Genomic DNA, 20,028 nt, shown 5'->3' with positions numbered 1-20,028 from the left:
GGTTATTGCGTACAATGAGTCTGACTGTGTAATTTACATCAACGTCAAGCAACAAAATAAAACCAACATCAATATAAATATATTTTTTTTCTGGTTCAAAGCCCTTCTTCAGCCAACAACAACAAATCAAAGCTTAGGTTAAAAAACAGGTATGCTCCCTCTTCTTCTTTATCTTATTCATGCATCTCAATTCCTATGTAAAAACGTCAAACGAGATCGCTTGATAATTTGACTCTTCACTGCAACCCATGGGGTTCTGGGTTGGAGCCCCATATTAAGCACTTTATTTTCCTGGGCATTATTAACCTCAAATTTACTCACGTCAGAAACTCGAATGCTTCCAGTTGTCATTTGGTGTTTGATGGAAGGTCCATATTCCTTCATGAAATGCCTAGGTGGCTATGTGATTTAGTGGAATGACACGACCTAGTCTCGGAAGTCTGGGTTCGAGTCCCGAGCGGCGCATTGTTGCGACCTTGGAAAAAGTTCTTTGCTGACATTTTTAGGTGTAAAATATTAGTAATGATAATAATAATAATAATAATAATAATAATAATAATAATAATAATAATAATAAAAATAATAATAATAATAATAATAATAATAATAATAATAATAATAATAATAATAATAATAATAATAATAATAATAATAATAATAATAATAATATGATGATAATAATAATAATAATAGATCTTTATTGTCCATAGATATGGCAATTTGTCATTTAGTTACATTTGTTATAACGTCAAACGATAACTGTAACATTGAACAGATATAAAATGAGGAGTACATGGTTATATACAGCGTCGTCTCTGTCCAAACAACAAGCAATAGACGTGATGCCTCGTTCCAAATATTAAGTGTTGCTGCTGTTGACTAGTGGCCCTTGTACAAAATATGACGCATGAGCTGATGTGTCCGCTGTAAACAGATCAAATGTATGACAGAAAAGTGACACATGTGTTCAAGTGTCCCCTTTGAAAGAAAATTAACTAGTCTACACAGGATTGTGCATCGGTATTTCCTAATATTAAAAGTTTAACTTTCCGGTGGTGAAATAATGATAAAGCCGACAGAAGAGTCAAAATGCCGGCAATGATTATTACATTTACTTTTTTTAAAAACACGTAATTTCCGGCATATTCCGGCGAACTTTCACCCAGAAGAGAGAGAGAGAGAGAGAGAGAGAGAGAGAGAGAGAGAGAGAGAGAGAGAGAGAGAGAGAGAGAGGGACACAACATTAGAGTCAGTATTTTCATTGGAGTAATGGGATTTTACTCTTGCATGAAATATAAGAATTATTTCTCTTTACTGACTTATCTCCTTTGTGCAATTTGCTGACATGAATTTATATGGCACAGTGTTACAAATGTAAAGCGCTTTGAGCTCGTGTAGGGGATATTACACTATATAAAAGCTCAAGTTTTATAACTAAAATGATATTTAAAAACGATCGTTTTCATATACTCAGCCTAAACAGGTCCATTTCACATATAAACACTGACACTAAACATTTTGTGACACTGTGTCATTGTAATATGAATTCATGTTAGAAAATCGAACAAAGGAGATAACACAGTAAAGAGAAATAATTCTTATTTTTCTTACACGAGTTAAGTCCCTTTACTCCAATGAAAATACTGACTGTAATTTTCTCTCTCTCTCTCTCTCTCTCTCTCTCTCTCTTCTCTCTCTCTCTCTCTCTCTCTCTCTCTCTCTCTCTCTATCTCTCTCTCTCTTTCTCTTTCTCTCTCTCGCTTCCTCTCTCTCTCTCTATCTCTCTCTCTATCTATCTATCTATCTCTCTCTCTCTCTCTCTCTCTCTCTCTCGTTGTAATCCCATCTATAAACTCCTATACCTCTTAAACGATTTTTGGTCTCGTGAATTGTTTTCCCTTATTATGTTTTAATCGTCCAACATAGGAACATTATTTTTCAGTGAGAACTCAAAATGCACACATATATCCCCAACATCTTTGAGCAAAACCCTACCTACTAATTTATAAATGCCCATGTCGCATCAAAGGATTTGAAATCTACTAATACTTTTAGTGGGCTATAGAATGAGCAACTTGTCAAATAATATTAACATCGTAAATAAAGCACTTGGTAGAAACTGTTAAAATCTTACTGACTGGTCTCAATTTTCTCCTTTCTTACCCTCCCATTTATCGTAATATCGTTTGATCTCTCCCCTTTCTCCTTCTCTCGAATTTCCCCTTATTCCCCCTCTCTTTATCTCTCTCTTTCTCTATCTCTCTCTCTCTCCCTCTCTCTCTCTCTCTCTCTCTCTTACTATCACTCACTCTCTCTCTCCTTCTGTCACTCTTTCTTTATCTATCTATCTATCTATCTATCTATCTATCTATCTATCTATCTATCTATCTATCTATCTATCTATCTATCTATCTATCTATGACTGGAACCACGTAGAGTGCTTGACATTTTCTTGGAGCACATTTTAAAAAATTACCTTTTTAAAAAAACATTCTCCAACAACGTTGTTTTGTCTAGAATTACTTGAGTTATCAGGGAGGTTGTTTAGATGTGACTGGGAGGGATGGTTTTGTGTCATGTCAGTTGAAGATCTTTTTCTATCGTGTTTGAAGGTTAAGGTGTGTTGGTTATTTAAAACAAGATACAACAAACACACCTCAGCTTTCAAACACAACAGAAAAAGATCTTCAACTACGTTGAGTGATCACATCTGGAAACTAAAATGCTCAAACTTACATAACATCACATCGAACATAGTCTCAATACAAAAATAAATCTACTACACAGTAAACACACAAAAATGCAAACTTTGCCTAGAAGAGAAATATGAAATAGTACAAAGAAAAGAGAAATATTCAGGACGTACATACACAGGAAAATATGGCTAGTGTCCAATACATACTACACAACCCAATGATACGACCAATTCCCAGACGATCCCTCCTCCAAAACTACACCACACCCAGTATGCATACAAATACACACATATCCACATATACACACCCACACACACACACACACACACACACACACACGCACGCACACATACATGCGCAACCTACATCCGGAATCAACATTGGCGCTAACTGACAGGATACAACAACATCCCTCCCAGACACCTCAAAACGACCTCCCTGATAACTCCAGGAATTCTGGACGAAACAACGTTGTTGTAGAATGTGTTAAAAAGATGCGAGAATAAACATAATGAAAAAAACAAATCTATCTATCTATCTATCTATCTATCTATCTATCTATCTATCTATCTATCTATCTATCTATCTATCTATCTATCTATCTATCTATCTATCTATCTATCTATCTATCTATCTATCTATCTATCTATCTATCTATCTATCTATCTATCTATCTATCTATCTATCTATCTATCTATCTGTCTGTCTGTCTGTCTGTCTGTCTGTCTGTCTGTCTGTCTGTCTGTCTGTCTGTCTGTCTGTCTGTCTGTCTGTCTGTCTGTCTATCTATCTATCTATCTATCTATCTATCTATCTATCTATCTATCTATCTATCTATCTATCATTCTGCCTTCCTTACTCTTTTTCTTATCATCACTGATTCGGCAAAATTTGTGGAAATGATTATTTGATTGATCCAAACACCAAGCTGGAAGTCCAAATTATTTTTCTTATAACCTCCGTTGCACTAACATTGGAAATGTATTTCTCAAATAGAGAAAGAATAAATCAGAAACTACCATTATGCCTACCGATGGAACCACCAGCTCTATTTTAAGGGTTAACTTATTATTCAGACTCGGGTAGGTGACATAGTATTATGACCTAAATTAGTGTACATCATTGTTGATAGTTATAACACGTTATGATTAATTTTAAACTTGTGCGTTTTATGTATTGTGATTCACCGGTGAAAAATTGGTAACTTTAGTGTAACGAAGTGGTTATTTGTACTACCACTACAAATAGCGAAAACTACCGCTTTTCACTATTTGTACTCCCAGAACTCTTATGTGTTTAAAGTTGCAAACCACCGCTCCTTTACCTATTTGTAGCTACTCCCAGCACTCTTATGCGTTTTAAGTTGCATTTGTGAGCTTTCAAGGACCAGCCGACCCCAGCCTCCACTTTTCGCGGTCTGTCTTTGAGAAGTGTGAAGCAAAAAAAATGGCCCTCTCGGTAAACGAGACATTCTCATCTTTTCTCCAATTTGAAAACATTCGAAAATGAGAATAATGTACTTTTTATTAAAAAGTCAACAAAGAAGGTAAGTAAACTAGATACGACAATTTTTTTCCTTAATTAAGTGGCAACTCATTTCTCGTCATTCTCACTCTAACTCTAACTCTATCAACTAAGAAGAGTACACCACCTCAAACATTTGTCAGTTCATATCTTTGCTTGCATGAGATCTATTTTCATTTTGAAAAGTTCAAAGTAAACAACTAAATGACGCCGATTCAGTGGTGTATTTGGTCTATCTTCATGTGAATAAATATTTTATTATTGACTTTTCCAAAATTCCAATCGGCCATTCATTTGCATGTCGTGATCTATTTTTCTAGGGAGTTTAATAGAAATTCTAAATGTACCTCACACACTTGAAACCAATGTCATATGAAAGAGCTGGCAACACAGATTACAAAACAGTTTGAATTTTGTTTCTATCTTGATTAGAAATGTAGTTACGGCAGTTCAAAGTCTGAAATTTCAGACGATTTTTACCCCAAAATTACCATTGCAAACTTGTGACCGAAAACGCGTGATGTTAATAAAAAATGGTTTAAAACAGTCAATATGGAGTTCTTATCATATATTGTATACCAAAATGTTCGTCTTATCGAGGACAATGCATTTACATTAATAAAGAGGAAGATAAACATTTCAAATTAACACATTATTACATAATATGACGCAAATGTTACATAATCAAAAACTCGGCTAGACGTAAGAAAGAATTTGCTCTATCACTTTTGGATTTATCCCCAATATCTCACTGAAACAATTGCAAATAATTACCCTTTTAGAGAATAAAAAAGGGTTTGAGAGTATTTAAATGAAAAGATATAAACATGTTGTGTATCTATGGCAATTTAATTGCATATAAATCAAATAAAATGGTAGATTGAAAAAGTTCAAATAAATTGAAACAGATTCCCTATTATAATTAGAAGGAAAGTTCTGGCTTTTAATACTTTAAAAAATTCTGCTGAACCACTTTGGGTTTATTGCTATTACATCATTTGAACTGACAATTAATATAATTTTATCCCCCCCCCCTCCCCCCCCCCCCCCCCCTTCTCTCTCAATGTATGGGGGTGTCAAAACTGACAGAACTTCTTACCATAATAATTATTAAGGCTAAGGCCTTTAAAATATGGATACACATGATAAACATATCTAAACATATGGGAAAGAAACTTGATGACTTGATGGCAGAGTAAAATAAAATTAAATTAAAGCAATTGGTATTTTTAAAATATCGATATTATTAATATCGAATTTCACAAAGAGAAGAAATATACAAACTTTTAAAACAAAAACTTTAAAATGCCTATAAATAAAGTTGGAAAGTATGTATTCAAAATAAAAACATAGGAAATAATAGTACTGAAAATATTATGGACTAAATTTAACATAATACATAACTAAATTTAAAATATCGATATGGATATCGATATCGCCCGGCAGCCATGATGAGAAGATAATGTAAACAAGGCATTTCGGCGCAGAGTTAAAAGGTGTCTGCGCATCGATATAGAGCCCTGAAATTTGGCATGAATAAAGTTTAGATGTTATTCTAAAAACAAGCGTTTAAATTTTAAAAACACACGCGGTAAATAAAAAAATAAATGCATTTGAAAATTGCCAAATTTTAACTTCATATAACTTCTGGAAATATTAATGGGATTTTTCCTTAATTGGCACCATTTAAAAGGAAATTGAAAGACGAAAATAATGATACCAAAATATCTGCGATATTCCTCTTTATAACGAAGTTATGCATCTTTAATTGAACCCCCTAAAACGCGAACGGCAATTTCCAGTCACAACTTTCCTATGGGCGAGTTGGGTCAAAATTTGACTGCCACTGCTGCTGCTCACTAAACTGCCTAATTTTTCCTTGATTTCAGCTGTCTCAGCTCTAAACTATACTTTTCTTTCTCAAAATAATTCATTTTCTGTTTGCAATGTATTACAGAGATGTTGATTTACCACATGTAAAAATTTGAAAGTTGTATCTGAAGCTGTTTCTGAATTATACGTGATTATCCATTGGGATGCTGTGCTTTTGTCACATTTTTTCCTATTAATTAGAGATTTTCCACCACATAAACGGTCATAACTTTTTAACCAGTTGAGACAGAGCGATAATTTTTCACTCTAGTTAATGTTTCACTCCCCTTTATTTTTCTACGCTAAATTAATACCCATAGCCCATATTTTGAAAAATTCTTGCAAGTGCCTACTAAGAAGTTAAAGAGAGGGTTGAACTTGAACCTGAACATGCTCCTTCTTCTTCTTCTTCTTCTACTAATAACTACAACTAGATAGGTACTACTCCTCTCCTGAATGATCGGAACCGTTTAAGAAACTAAATTACGGGTTCCACCGGCGCAGCTCTCTAGACTTCCAGTCCCCCAGTGCCCAGTATGGGCGGGAGACCTTACCCCCGATGTTCCTCGAGCCTCGAGGTAGTTTCACTTTATAATTGTTTTAGCTTTTGAACTGTGGATCTTTTGTCAAACGTTTTATTTTAATTTTTCAAATTTAGTAGCACTTTAAAGGTCTGTGTTAGGTATCGCTCTGCTGTACTGTAACTGTAAGAGCGTAAGAATAACATGGTAAAAGTACTGTAAAAGTATGCTGATGACGGATGAAAATGATATTGACAATGAAATTATAATAAAAGAAGAACAATAGAACTTATAATCAAATCAATAAAGAAGCTTTAAAAAAATGAAATTTAAAAGAAGTAAGAAAAAAACTGCCTCAAGAAGTGAAAAAAATTGTCCCTGTTGTTGAGATGTGAAGTGGACATAATCGTGTCTGTTAAGAATTAGAAGAAATGAAAGATGCCACTTTTTATTTTAAATGTAGATTGCACATTAGCAGAACACTAAAAAAAAAGTAAAGAAAGAAAATCCAATGTGGCAACTTGGTTGCTAGTGAAAAAAGTAAAATTACTCCGCTCAGCATTGCTGCTGGTGTGATGTCTAGTGTTAGTTAGGTGTCACTATATTAGAGTGATATCTTGTTACTTCATATTTTCATTTTAAAACCTGTAGAACAACTTGATTGATTTGTAAATTTCCTTTTATATGACCATTGTTTTAGTTTTCCGCAGCCATTATAATTCAATTTGAAATATTGAAAGGTACTGGAGAGGAGTCTTAGCGGGTTTTTTTTTTTTGTCTGTTAGTTTTAGTTATAGGTCATAGTGCAGGTCCAAGTGTTGGAAATGTACAATGTTTTATTTTTTATTTTAAGGTTAGTTGAAGGAATACTTTCCTTAGCTCAAGGAACGTGCAGAAGACCTCCCCTATTTACTACTTACTACTACTACCCAAGTACTAATGCTAGACTACTTCTTCCGCCACCTCACTCCTAAACGGACTGACACCACAGGCAACTGATATTATTCTCTCTCTCTCTCTGAGTGTGTATCTGTCTGTCTATTTCTGCCCATCTCCCCTCTTTTTACTAATTAGTTTGTAGGTGTTTGGCAAATTCTCAAGAACAGCCAAGATATATGCGGCTGTGTGGCACTCACTTCCGGATTGGAAGGTCCTGGGGTCGAGCCTCATCAAGGACTCACATTCTCTCACTGTACTCATGTGTATGATTTCTTATCCGCTAAGAGCGTTGTCTGTCAGAAGAAAAACATCGCCTAACGTTCTACTTGTTACGTGTTGCTGCTAGTCATGGATCCTTTGTAAAGTGCTTTGAGCATGTTTGGTGGATATTGCGGCTTATGAAAGCTCAATTCTTTTTTTAATATTTATATATATAAAAAAGATGCAGGATGATGACGGGCATGCGCTACTTTATGATGTAGTATAAACCATTCCTAATATATGATTTTGCTAAATAGGCCTACACTCAAATTTTACGAGTGTATCTGGTGGCAAATATTAGACACTCGTTGCCACTGTGATTTTGATGAAACTTGGCTTATACACAGATACATGAATTTTCCTAATACGGCTTCAAACATGCGATCTGAACTTCAATTTATAATGAAGTAATTTTTCTCAAATGACAGCTTGATTGAATGTGACAAGATCCTTTTACTTAATACAATTCAATTTAGTGTGGTCTGTAGTTGTTTGCCTAATATTAGAATGCACAGAATTTGAATTTTTATTGACTTTAAATATTGAAAACAACATGCCTTTGGCTTTCCATTTGTGCCATTCAGCTTTTGACCTAGTCCCTGATTTGAGTACCACGTCACAAATTTAAGTTCTTCGAGAAAACTCTCGACTTACTTTCTTATTCTTCTAACGTACTGAACTGTAACACCTTTGTCTCAGTTGGAGAAAATATTGCAATTTTTAACTTAATATTTAGGTGTTTATGTTATGATCTTTTATATTATTCCTTGTTTTTCAGCTTCCATCATATCACCCTGAGGAAAGTTGGCTAATTTATGACTTTTGTGTCTATGAATGCAAGCAGGGCAAAAAGCAATTGACTTCAAGCAAAGGAGTTCGCCCTAACCAGAGGTAGGAGGTTGTTTTTGGACGGGGGCAGGAGGTGTTTTTTTACTTTTACATATTTAAAAAAAAATGAAAATATTATATGCACAAGGTTATAATATTTCAGCATAACTCGGAAGTAAATTATCACCATCAGCTTTTCTATCTTGATTGCCAAGACAATTTTAATAAAGCAATCAAACTGATTCTGAATTTTAAAACATCCAGAGGAAGAGGCAATGTGTGCCTATCTGCAGCTCATTTACAGTCTTCAGTGGGCGGGCTGCACGATGTAATACAGCAAGACAATAGTTCAACTATTACCAGAACAGTTTTAAAAAGTGAAAGACTTGATTTGTTCAAAAAATCTGATTGCGCTGGATTAGTATTATTATTGAATGTCTTATTAAGATTTATTTTCAATTGCTCTATAATCTGCATGTTGAAATCCTTCACAATTGAGGTATGCAAGTGACAACGCTATTAATATTTTATCATACTATGTTGTGGATAATTTTATTATTTTGTAATAAAAAGTTTTTCTTACCATGCAGGACTCTGAAATTAATACTGGCTTCTGAGGGTTACAGGGGCTAATCACAACCATGAAAATCACCCATGCGATAAATTGGTAAGACTCATTCATTTTATACTTATTTTCCATCGACATTTTGTCCCTGCAGTTTTTTCGCTGCCGAAAATTTTACACTTGACAGCAATTAATTGCAAATTCTATTTTAGTCGCAATTAGACTCAATTTTTTTTATAAATATGTATTATTTTTTCTTTTCTTGTTACTTTATATTTTCAGTACCTTAATTGTCCCTCCCCCCTCCCACTATTGAGTGTAATATATAGTAATAGATTAGTTAGGTAAATGCACTGTTGACACCAGGACCAAATGTTTAAAGAACAACAGCCATTCCAACTCATATTTTATTACGATACATTCAAGGTGGCGCACTGAGATGGAGAGATGATGACCAGCTTGTGACAAAATTGACTGTTCCAGAATTTGTATTTTTTTTTATTAAAAAAAAAATTTCTTGGAAGGGTTCTGGGCAGAGAGTTCACATTTTTCTATCCCTTATATTTGTTTTCCCTTTCCATGTTGCTCCCTGTCTTTGTTATGGATTAAGATTGCTCATTTTTTTCCTGGTCCTTGCGGGGGTCTTTAGTTGGGAGGCAGACAGTCAAATACAGTACCTTTCTTCTTGAGATGATTTTTTATACTGTAAATCATCTCTCTGTTATGTACTGTTATAGGTTTTGAATATTATTGCATTATGTAAATGTTTTAGCAGGATCCTTTGCTTGTGTCTCGGTGAGACTTTGAGGTAATGTCAAAATTGGTACATCTTTGAGGTGCTCGTGAAATCTACTGTTCCCTATTTATTGAATCAGTCACCATATCATCATCCTTTTTATAGTGTTGTAAGCGCTATTAAGTCCTGTAAGACAATATAAGCAGATCTAGGTGGTGGTATTTTTTTGGGTCTTTTTTTTTTTTTGTCTTTGTTTTTTTTTTTTTGTTCCAGATAAGGAATTTTAAGATTTGATGGTTGTCCATAGACTTTTCAAAATAAAATTTGACTTTGACTATGAGTACGATGCAGTTATAAGTGCTTGATTTCTGAGGACTAATTATAAATGGTGACCACTCTATTGCGTTTTTGTATGCCATGAAAATGTTAGAAAGACAATGAAGCGACGTTTGTTGGGAATTCTGCAGTCATTCATTTAAACCCTTGAATTTGATGAGCGCCTGTTGCATTTTAGTTCATTCAAGTATTTTAGAGTGACAAACACAACTCGTGCATTATGGGTTTATATGCAGATTTTTGTCTTTAAATTGTCAATAAAAAATAAAATGCTTTTTATTGTTTTGTTAGCTGGCAGGTCTGAATTGAATGCTATTGCATACAATTTTGTACTTTTAATCTTTTTTCTTTTTACATTTAGCCATCCTCACTTTATCCGGAGAATCGCCTGCCCCTCGTGAATGAGACAGTGAAGGCTATGGCTAAAACAAAGGTGTCCACAACCCAACTTAGGCAATACATTCAATCAAGCCAAGGATAAAATGTATTGCCTAAAGATGTCGAAGATTTGCAGCGGAGATTGTTCAAGACTGATATTGACAGGACGGACGGTGAGACGGTACAGGAATTACTGAGAGAGATAGAGGAGGAAGGAGGTGTAACAAGTTCAGTGTGAATGAGGATGGTGGTTTTGAGTATTTGTTTTAAGTAACGGAAGAATGAAGCGTGATTTGAGTGTTTTTGTGATGTGTTTGTTATGGATGCAACATACAAAGTAAATCGATATTTGTATCCATTGTGAATATTATGTGCATAGATGATGAGGGTCATGGCGGGCGAAAGACTGGAAATCCATGACCAACCTGAAACTGACATTGTACCAGTATGACGTGTGACAAATACACAGGAAGGACTGTATCGAATTGTATCTTCAGTGACAAACAGGATCAATAGCTTATTTCAAGTTATGGTAGAACATCAGTTTCTGCAAAGAATCTCCCAGTTGGAACAATTTTTGACTCTTGTCTCTGAAGATAAAGACTTTGACATTGTTGACATGACTGACTTAATACAGACAAATCCCCATTCTAACCCCTTTCTGACTTTTCAGAGACAACCAGACATTGCAAATGCACGTACTGACCAGAGACCACAGACATTAATAAATACAACACTCTGCCCAGACAGAGACCACACGAATTTATGGACAACACCGACTGACCAGACAGAGACCACAGACGTTATGGACACACAAACTGACCAGACAGAGAGACCAAAGGACGTTATGGACACAACAGACCTGACCAACAGGGACTCCAGATAACAGAACAATCGACCATAAAAATGCCCTTGACACGACAGAGACAGTTAGACTGCGAAATTTTTCAAATGGACTCTACACAGGAAAATTTCATACAGAATTCCCTTAATAACCTTTACCTCATTGTCCCATTTGTAAAATTTATTTTCATGTAATAAACCACCAAAAAAGTAAATTTTTAACGTGTGGTGGGGCCTGTCACTTACCTTGTAGAACAGCTTAATCTCAAGGATATTAAGCTTTAAGAACACAATTGGTATTTTTCAAAACCTGTTGCTATTCTATCTTGTGATGACAACGTCTCTCAGTCGCCAAACGTCACTACTATCCTTCACATAATGCAGGGTTTATTTTTGAAGAACTTTGGGGCCGGAAGATAGCAAGGCATAGTGCAGGCTACTGTACTGTTTGTCAGTCCGTGAACGGGTGACCAATTCATAGTACAGAAGGCAAATCTGTTACAAAGTCCCCAATAAAAATATAACACAGAGAAGGCAGAAACTGTTGTTAAACATCGGGTACAGAATAAAACAAATATAACACAGAGACCAAAACACTGTGTTGTAGAATATCAAAATTCAAAGGTGGTCGGTCCAGTGACAAATAAAAAGGACATTATAAGTCGTAATATCACCATCCCAATAAAAAGATGTGACAGTAAAAAGGTGCCCGTTAACAATTGAGTCGGTCAAGTCTCTATCCAGATTCAAAAGGATAGGCAAAGTCCTGTATGTAAAACAAATTTGAGAACATGGTTTTCCAATACTTGTTGGGTCTGATCGGTATAAGAGTGAAGTATGTTCATGCTACACATCTTCACGAAATATCAGAGCAATGCTGTGTCAAGATTACAGAGGAGCAAGAAGACAAGATTATGTTTGTGTGTCTTTAATGTTACGGAATAGGTACATGTTGGTTGTCAAAACTTCATTTTTTATTTTGACATTTTCTTGATCTTTTAAAAATAAAATTAATAATTTTAATTTAATCAACAGACTTGTTTAATAATTTAAAGATATATTTTTTTGTGGGACCTTTGTAAAATCATTAGTCCTGATTGTATTTGTAAATTTCTTATATTCTAATGTCATAAAATCAGTGACACCACTGAATTCCTACCAGCGCTTTTACTCACTGAGTCCCCTACCACCAGCGCTATTACTCAACCCAGTCCCTACCACCTGGGGGGTTCCTGACCTCCCAATGTGGGCAGGGGGGTTCATACTGTTCTTCTATCCCCTTATATCTGTTTTCCAACAGCTTTCTGTCTTTGTCTTGAATGAGATTACTTGGTTTTGTCCTGGTCCTGGCCGGATCCCCTGGCTGAGAGGGAAGCAGTCGAATGTATAGTTAGTTTTGGGAGATGATATTTTTTTTCATTGTAAATCATCTCTCTGTTATGTACGTATTATTGTTTTATTTACAAAGATAATTTGTTGTTAACATTTGAGTGTATTCCTCTTAGTCGGGACCTTGCTTTGTCTGGATGAGACTTTTAGGTGATCTTAAACTAAGTACTTTTGATGTTGTCTCTTGGAATCTACATCTGTTTCCCATTTGAACAAATTCCCCTTTGTCTTACCTTTTCTTGGGTGCTTAATTGAATATCTCTAACTTTTTACTATCCCATTTCTTCCTTTTTACTGGCGCTGAATATGACCTTAATGTGTTGCAACGCCGTAAAACCCTCAAAAAACAAATAAACACACAAAACGTCCCTACCACAGCGCTTTTTACTCATTGAGTCATAGAGCTTTTACTCACCGAGTCCCTACCACCAGTGCAATTACTCACCGAGTCCCTTCCAACCACGCTTTTACTCACTGAGTCATAGAGCTTTTACTCACCGAGTCCCTACCACCAGTGCATAAAACTCCACGAAAGTCCCTACCAACCAGCGCTTTTACTCACTGGAACACTGTCCCTACCACCAGTGCTATTACCGAGTTATAGAGCTTTTACTCACGTGATCCCTACCACCAGTGCTTTTACTCTTCGGTCCCCTACCACCAGTGCTATTACCGAGTCATAGAGCTTTTACTCCTGAGTCCTACCACCAGGCTTTCCTACTCACTGAGTCATAGAGCTTTTACTCACTGAGTCCCTACGACCAGCGCTTTTACTCACGAGCCCCTACCACCAGCGCTTTTACTCACCGAGTCCCACCACCAGCGCTATATACTCAGCGAGTATAGAGCTTTTACTCATCGAGTCCCAACGACCAGCGCTTTTACTCACTGAGTCCCTACGACCAGCGCTATTACTCACGGATCCCTACCACCAGCGCTTTTACTCGTTGAATCCCTATCACCAGCACTTTTACCTCGCCGAGTTCCAACGACATGGCTATTCTACGTCCCTAACACAACCACGCAATACATTACCACCAAATCCCTACCACCGGGGACAATATAAGCTCAATTAGACCCCAAAAATTCTTACAGTGATGCAGAAAAAAAACAAAAACCGATCTCTTTCAAATTTACACAAAATGTTTCTTACAACAAGAGGATATTTTAGGCAAAATTGAAAAAAATTTTCAGAATTTTTTTTTTCGATTTCTTAGTGAAAATTTGGTGTGACATGACAGGAAAAAAAATTGTTTTTAAAAAATTCATAAAACTGCTAAATTTTTTTACCCAAAACCCAACCATATACCCCAAAACACATCAAAAAAAATTCTGACCAAAAATTTTGAAGAAATCTGATGGAAACAATCCAGATTTTAAATTTTTAGAAAATCAAGAATGCCCGCACAATGAAATTTTGAGAAAATAAAAAAATTTGTTTTTAAAATTTAAAATAAACTAATTTATGCAGAAAAAAGGCCCAACAATCTTTAAAAGTATAACCAATTGGAAACAAAAAACATTAATTTTTATAAATTTCAAATTCTGAAAAAAATTATAAACGATTCCGCAACCCATACCTCTAAAAAAAAAATTGGAAAAAAATTTAATATCTCTGTTATTCACCAAAAAATTTTTTAGGTTCAAATTCTTTATAGTTCTAAAATTTTTTAATTATATCTCATGAACTAATAATGTAAAGTATAATTTGATGCTAAAACACCAAAAATAAAAATTTAAAAAAAAAAAAATTTTTTTTAAAAGGGGCAACATAAGCTAAAATTAGACAAAAAAACCCTAAAATTTCAACATAATCACCAAAAAACAAGCATAAAATTTCTTTCAAATTTAAAACACAATTTTTTCTTTCATAAATAGCTATATCTGAAAACTCTTGGAAAATTTTTTAGAATTTTTAAATGTTTTTTCAACTGAAAAATTTAGCGCGAACAAATAAATTTTTTAAAATTTAAAAAAATTCTAAATTTTAATTTACCCCCAAACACTTACATCTTTAGTTTTTTTTTTGTTTGTTGTTGCTTTAGGTTCCTTCCAACACAATGAGGTTATATGAAAAACCGCTGAAAAAAAAAAAACAAGCAATCTAAAAAAAAAAAGTACAAAAGTCAACAAAACATAACCTAAAGAAACAAAAGCAAATTATAAAAAACCAAGAACAAACACCGAGGATTACAGGAAAAAAATATCCCCCTGTCAAAAATACAATCACAAACCAAAGAAGCAAAAGGCTAGAAAAAGAGAAGAAGAAACGACATCACTATCGGATCGAACACCCAAGCGAACATCATAGGTATATATCAAGGGTGATGCTCCCATCCAACCACCCACATCATGATTAAAACACTCATAGAAAAAAATTTGAATAAATTTGAAGAAAATTTAAAGAAAATGATTGAGGAGGATTGCAAAAAATCAACAAATGACAAAAAACAGACATTGAGAAAGCGCAAGCTTTTTTCCATAATTTTTGACATAAAGTTTAAAAGGTGTTTTGCAGACAACTAAAAGAAATGATCCATCAAACTTTAAAAAAAATACCGTAATAGGGACAAAAAAACCCGAAAATTTTTAGATTGATCTAAGTCTAAAAAAATTATAATCAGTTCCCTAAAACCCATACCCCTTAGATAAAAAAAAAAAATGCTGTAAAATTGATTTTTTTTTAAACCCCCGAATAAAATAATTTTGTGGTCAAAAGATATCATACCTTATTTTCAAAACCTTAAAATCACAAACCTAATTAAAATTTTGATTCAAAAGTTATCCAATGATTTTCTAGATATAATTTAAAAAGATTTTTTTTTAAAATATGATTTTGGGACCAAACCTCATTTTTCATTTTTTAATTCTACTTGAGAAAAGTCGTAAAAAATTAGATTCTAGTCAAGTTTTAACTGCAAAAAACAATTTTTATTTTAGACAATAAAACTTTAAATAGTGCACTAATTCTGAATAAAAAGCAATTTTTCTTTCCCAAACCCTTGAAAACTTACAGAAAAAGTCAACACTACTTTTTGCCACCCCCTTTTTTTTGTAGTCCACAAAAGGGTTATCCTCTCTGGATGGAAAAATTAAAAAAAAAAAGAAACCCTTCATACAATTTTTGGAGATGGCATTTTGTCCTAAAATGCATTTGTCAAAGGGCATTTCAATTTTTAAAAAATGATCATTATTCAAAAACCAACAACCTTGAAAATTTCATTGGTTTTACCCCCTAAACAAAACTCTTGGCAACAAACTATAGGGCTTCGGGAAAATTAAAAACATTAGAGTAATCCATTCAAATGATGCTTTGCCATTTTCCTTTAAAAAAAATGACATTTATTTTATTGTCACCAATAAAAAATGAAAGGCGGGAATGGAGAATTTAAAACATTACAACCATTGTCAAAAAGGGGCATGCAAAACTCCCGGTCTCTGGCCCAGATGATGGTTTGCTGATTGAGAGTTTTGCCACAGGCAAAGGTTTGCCTCAACACACCTTGCCAGAATAGCCCTTACCACACTTTAGGGGTTGTCAGGGCCCCATAACGTCAACATGTTCTTTCATTTGCTGTCCCATGAAAACAAAAAATTAAATTAAATTCCCACAACAAATAAGGGACATAAAACCCCTGCCAATTGGGTAAAGTTATATAACAGCAACACTTCGGATGTTTAAAAGGGGCATAAACCCTTTTTTTAGGCGAATTAAAAATTTTTTTTCGGACAGAGACCAACCATTAACCCAAGTACCCCTTTTTCAACCCGAGTCCGGTGGAGAAAGTTTAGCAAAGTGCCTTTTCCAAGGTTTCAACAGGGGCCAAGCGAGGCCGAGCCCATGACCTTCCGGCCAAAAGCGAGTGTCAACCCCCCAAAAACAAGCCGAAAATAATTTTTAAAAATATAATAAAAATAATCACACTAATAAAAATTTAAAACCAAAATTTTGGCATCATCATAGGCTTTCAAAAAAAAACTAAAAAACTACCACTAAAAATATCTTATCCTTAAAAAAAAATTTTTTCCCCTCTCTCTCTCTCTCTCCCCCCCTCTCCCTCTCTTCTCCCTCTCTCCCCTCCCCCTTTCTTCTCCCCTCTTCTCTCCCTCCCGAAAATAACATACAAAACCCAAATTTTTCCCCATATAAAAAAACAGCCCCCCCCCCCCCCCAAAAAAAAAAAAAAAAGTTTTGAAAAAGTTTTTCCCCCTGGTGGGGCCTAATAAAAATAAAAACAAAAAATAAATTTAAAAGTTTTTTTTTTTTAAAGGCCCTTACCCGGGGAAGTCGTGATTTTCTCGAAACCTCTTGACCCCTGAAAAATTTTGGAAACCTTTTAAAAGGGGAAACAGGGCCCCCAAAAAAATCTAATCTTTTGGCGCCTCGCGGGGGGTCGAACTTGAAAAAAACCGGTTTTAAAAACCCCTTTTAAAAGGGAAAGGGAAATGATTTAAATTATTTTTTGGGGGGGGGGGGAATTGTTTTTTAAAAATTTTTAAAAAACCCCGTTATTGTTTTTTTTCCCCAAAATAAAGAATAAAGTTAAGAAAACGGGGGAGCGACAAATTGTCGCAGCTGATGCAAAAATCAACAAACACAAAACCCCCAAAAAACATGTTTTTTTATAAAAATAAGAAAAAATTAAAATGTGCTTTTTGTATGTTTTTCCCCTTTAAACTGAAAACCCCGTGACTTGAAAAGAGTGAAAATTCCCAAAAACCCCCTAAAAACAAATTGGGGAAACTAGTTTTTTAAAAAATTGGGGTTTGAATTTAAAAGGTCCCCTTTTTGAATTTTCCTTCCAGATAATTCAATTTTTTTTTGCAGTTCTATCCGTATAAAAAGTCCCATTTTTTTGTAATTAAAGCAAATTCTAAAAAATTTTTTAAATTTTAAATAACTCTGGCGTTAATTTTCAAAAGGTAGTACCAAAAAAACGTACCTTTTTTTTTAAAAATTTTTTTTTCCCCCCCCCCAAAAACCCCCACAACCCCAAAACTTCTAGTAGGGGGTTGGAAGGGGGGGGGGGGGGGTTTTTTAAAAAAAAAATTTCCCCCCCCCAAACCCCCTACTAAACAAGAATAAATTGGGGGGAAAAACGTATGGGGGAATTTTTCCCCCAAAAAAATTAAAATTTTTGGCCAAAAAAAAATTTAAAAGATCGCAGCAAATCCATTTTTTTCCACGCTTGCCAACCCCCAAAAAAAAATTAAAAATTAAAAGGCACAACAAAAACCCAAACCCCCAAACCTAGAATGCTCGCCCGGTTTTTTGCCAGCGAGGGATAAAACCCCTGGGCAATATAAAATAAGTAGGGAAAGAAAATAACACGATCCCAAAAACTCCCCAAAACAAAAAAACAAAATGAAGTAATAAATAGTAAACTAAGTAACAACCAAATTTTTAAAAAAAATAAAAAATTTAAAAAACGATGGATGCACAACGATACGAAAAAAATTTTAGACAAGGGCTTTTCCCAGAAAAAACAAACCAGGTCAGGGGGGGGGGGGCAAAATTGATTTTCTTTTTCCGGCCCCCTGTCGTCCCCCTAGCAATTTTTCAAAAGGCAGCCACACTGCAAAATTTTAAACAAAACCCTTTTTTTTTTAATATTAATAGTGTTTTTTTATAAAAACCTAAAACAAAGATAGGGAAATTTTAAGGGGTTATAAAACAATAGTGATAAAAATGAGGCAAAAATAAAATCCCCAAAATAATCTCGATAGTAAATGAAAATTTTAATGAAATACCCCTTTATTTAGGCGCCATTGTTAAAGGTTTCGGGTGCTCTCCGATTAATCAAGAGCCAAAACCCAAAATCAACTAATAAAAGAAAGGGAAAAAACTAAAGGGAAAAAGGGGGAACCGTCTTAAAATTCCCTCGAGAAGAAGAGGGGCCACTGCTCGGGGGCCACCATTTATAAAAAGGGAAAAAAAAAAAGCTTGCTTAACGGCCAGAAATTTTAAGGGGGAAAAAGAAAAAGAAAAGGTTTACGAACCAACATTTTTTAGAACTAAAAAACAGTATTCCCAAAAAAGAAGATCCAAATCACTAACCTTTATCCTTTTCCCCTTTAAACCACGAATGGGGGCCTAAATAAATAAAATGTAAAGAACAGGACCGCCAAAAAGGGGGTTCTGCTCAACTAGACATCTTGCAAAAGCCCCCCTTTTTTTTCCCTGCTATCTTTTTTAAAGCTCAGCTCGAACCCATGGTAAGGCGGGGGCAAAATGCATGGCACTATGGGAAGGGGGGCAAACTCTAATCTTCGGGTGAGCCTAACAACCATTTGCTAGGGGAAAAACATTTTTGACTGGACAGTCATCAAATAAATAGATGTTTCTGTCCAACAGTTTTTTTTTTTAAAAGATGGAATTTTAAATTTTCCAGTTATTTTGATTAAATGTACCAAAAAAGAGACTAGATCAGTCCAAATAATGCGCACGGGCATAGCTAGTTCAGTATTGTTTATATCCAAAAGCTGTCAACACCCATAGATCCTAATAATACAATTTCTCACAGGAAATTAAAAATAAGGGGGTGTCATGTGTCGCGAGTAATACCTTTTTCAACGTGTGTCTAAATATTTTTAAAAAAAAATCACAAAAAAATGATCACCGATTCCCCTTTTTTCATTCAGAAGAGGGGATGGGACCACATTTAACGCATTTTTTCCTAAATTTTTTGGGGACCTGGCGACGCATTTTCATTTTTTATGCCCCTAATGAACCGAGATGGGGGAAATCCCCTCATTAATAAAAAAACAGAAAGAAATACTTTTAAGGGGCCTTTCTAAACGTTTTTAAAAATAAATGTATCATGATACATTAATGGGCCCGGTTGTTTAGATTTCTCGACTATTTTATTTTATTTTTTTGTTATATTCTTGTAATCGACAAGAATTCTTTCCAAAAAATTAACTTTGCCCCCCAGCATGATGTTAACTTATATCCAACAATTTTTAACCCAAAAAACGTAAGAGTATACGACGTGGGTCATAATGCCAGATCCCCAAAAGGCTATTACGCCCCTGTTTTATAAAAAAGTAAAATTTCGGTTTGCAAAGATACAAAACGAACGCCGTTTACAAAAATGGTTAACACTCAAGGAAACATTACATAAACCAACAAAAAATTTA

At 34.6% G+C, this 20,028-nt stretch overlaps 1 long non-coding RNA gene across 2 annotated transcripts; it reads left to right on the top strand.

Moving 5' to 3' along the window:
* Positions 1–4,072: 4,072 nt before the first annotated feature.
* LOC144961735 (uncharacterized) lies at positions 4,073–10,897 on the top strand. 2 transcript variants are annotated; one of them, XR_013643260.1, is made up of 4 exons: positions 4,073–4,242; positions 8,592–8,704; positions 9,232–9,308; positions 10,640–10,897. It is a non-coding gene; the product is annotated as an uncharacterized LOC144961735 (long non-coding RNA). The 2 variants fall into 2 exon arrangements; XR_013643261.1 differs by lacking the exon at positions 4,073–4,242 and adding an exon at positions 7,335–7,353.
* Positions 10,898–20,028: the final 9,131 nt, after the last annotated feature.

This window comes from Berghia stephanieae, unplaced genomic scaffold (genome assembly GCF_034508935.2).
Source record: "Berghia stephanieae isolate SIO BIC M18660-M18661 unplaced genomic scaffold, UCSD_Bste_1.3 scaffold389, whole genome shotgun sequence".
In the NCBI taxonomy this organism is placed as follows: Eukaryota; Metazoa; Mollusca; class Gastropoda; order Nudibranchia; family Aeolidiidae; genus Berghia; species Berghia stephanieae.
This window is presented reverse-complemented; position numbering and strand designations above follow the sequence as displayed.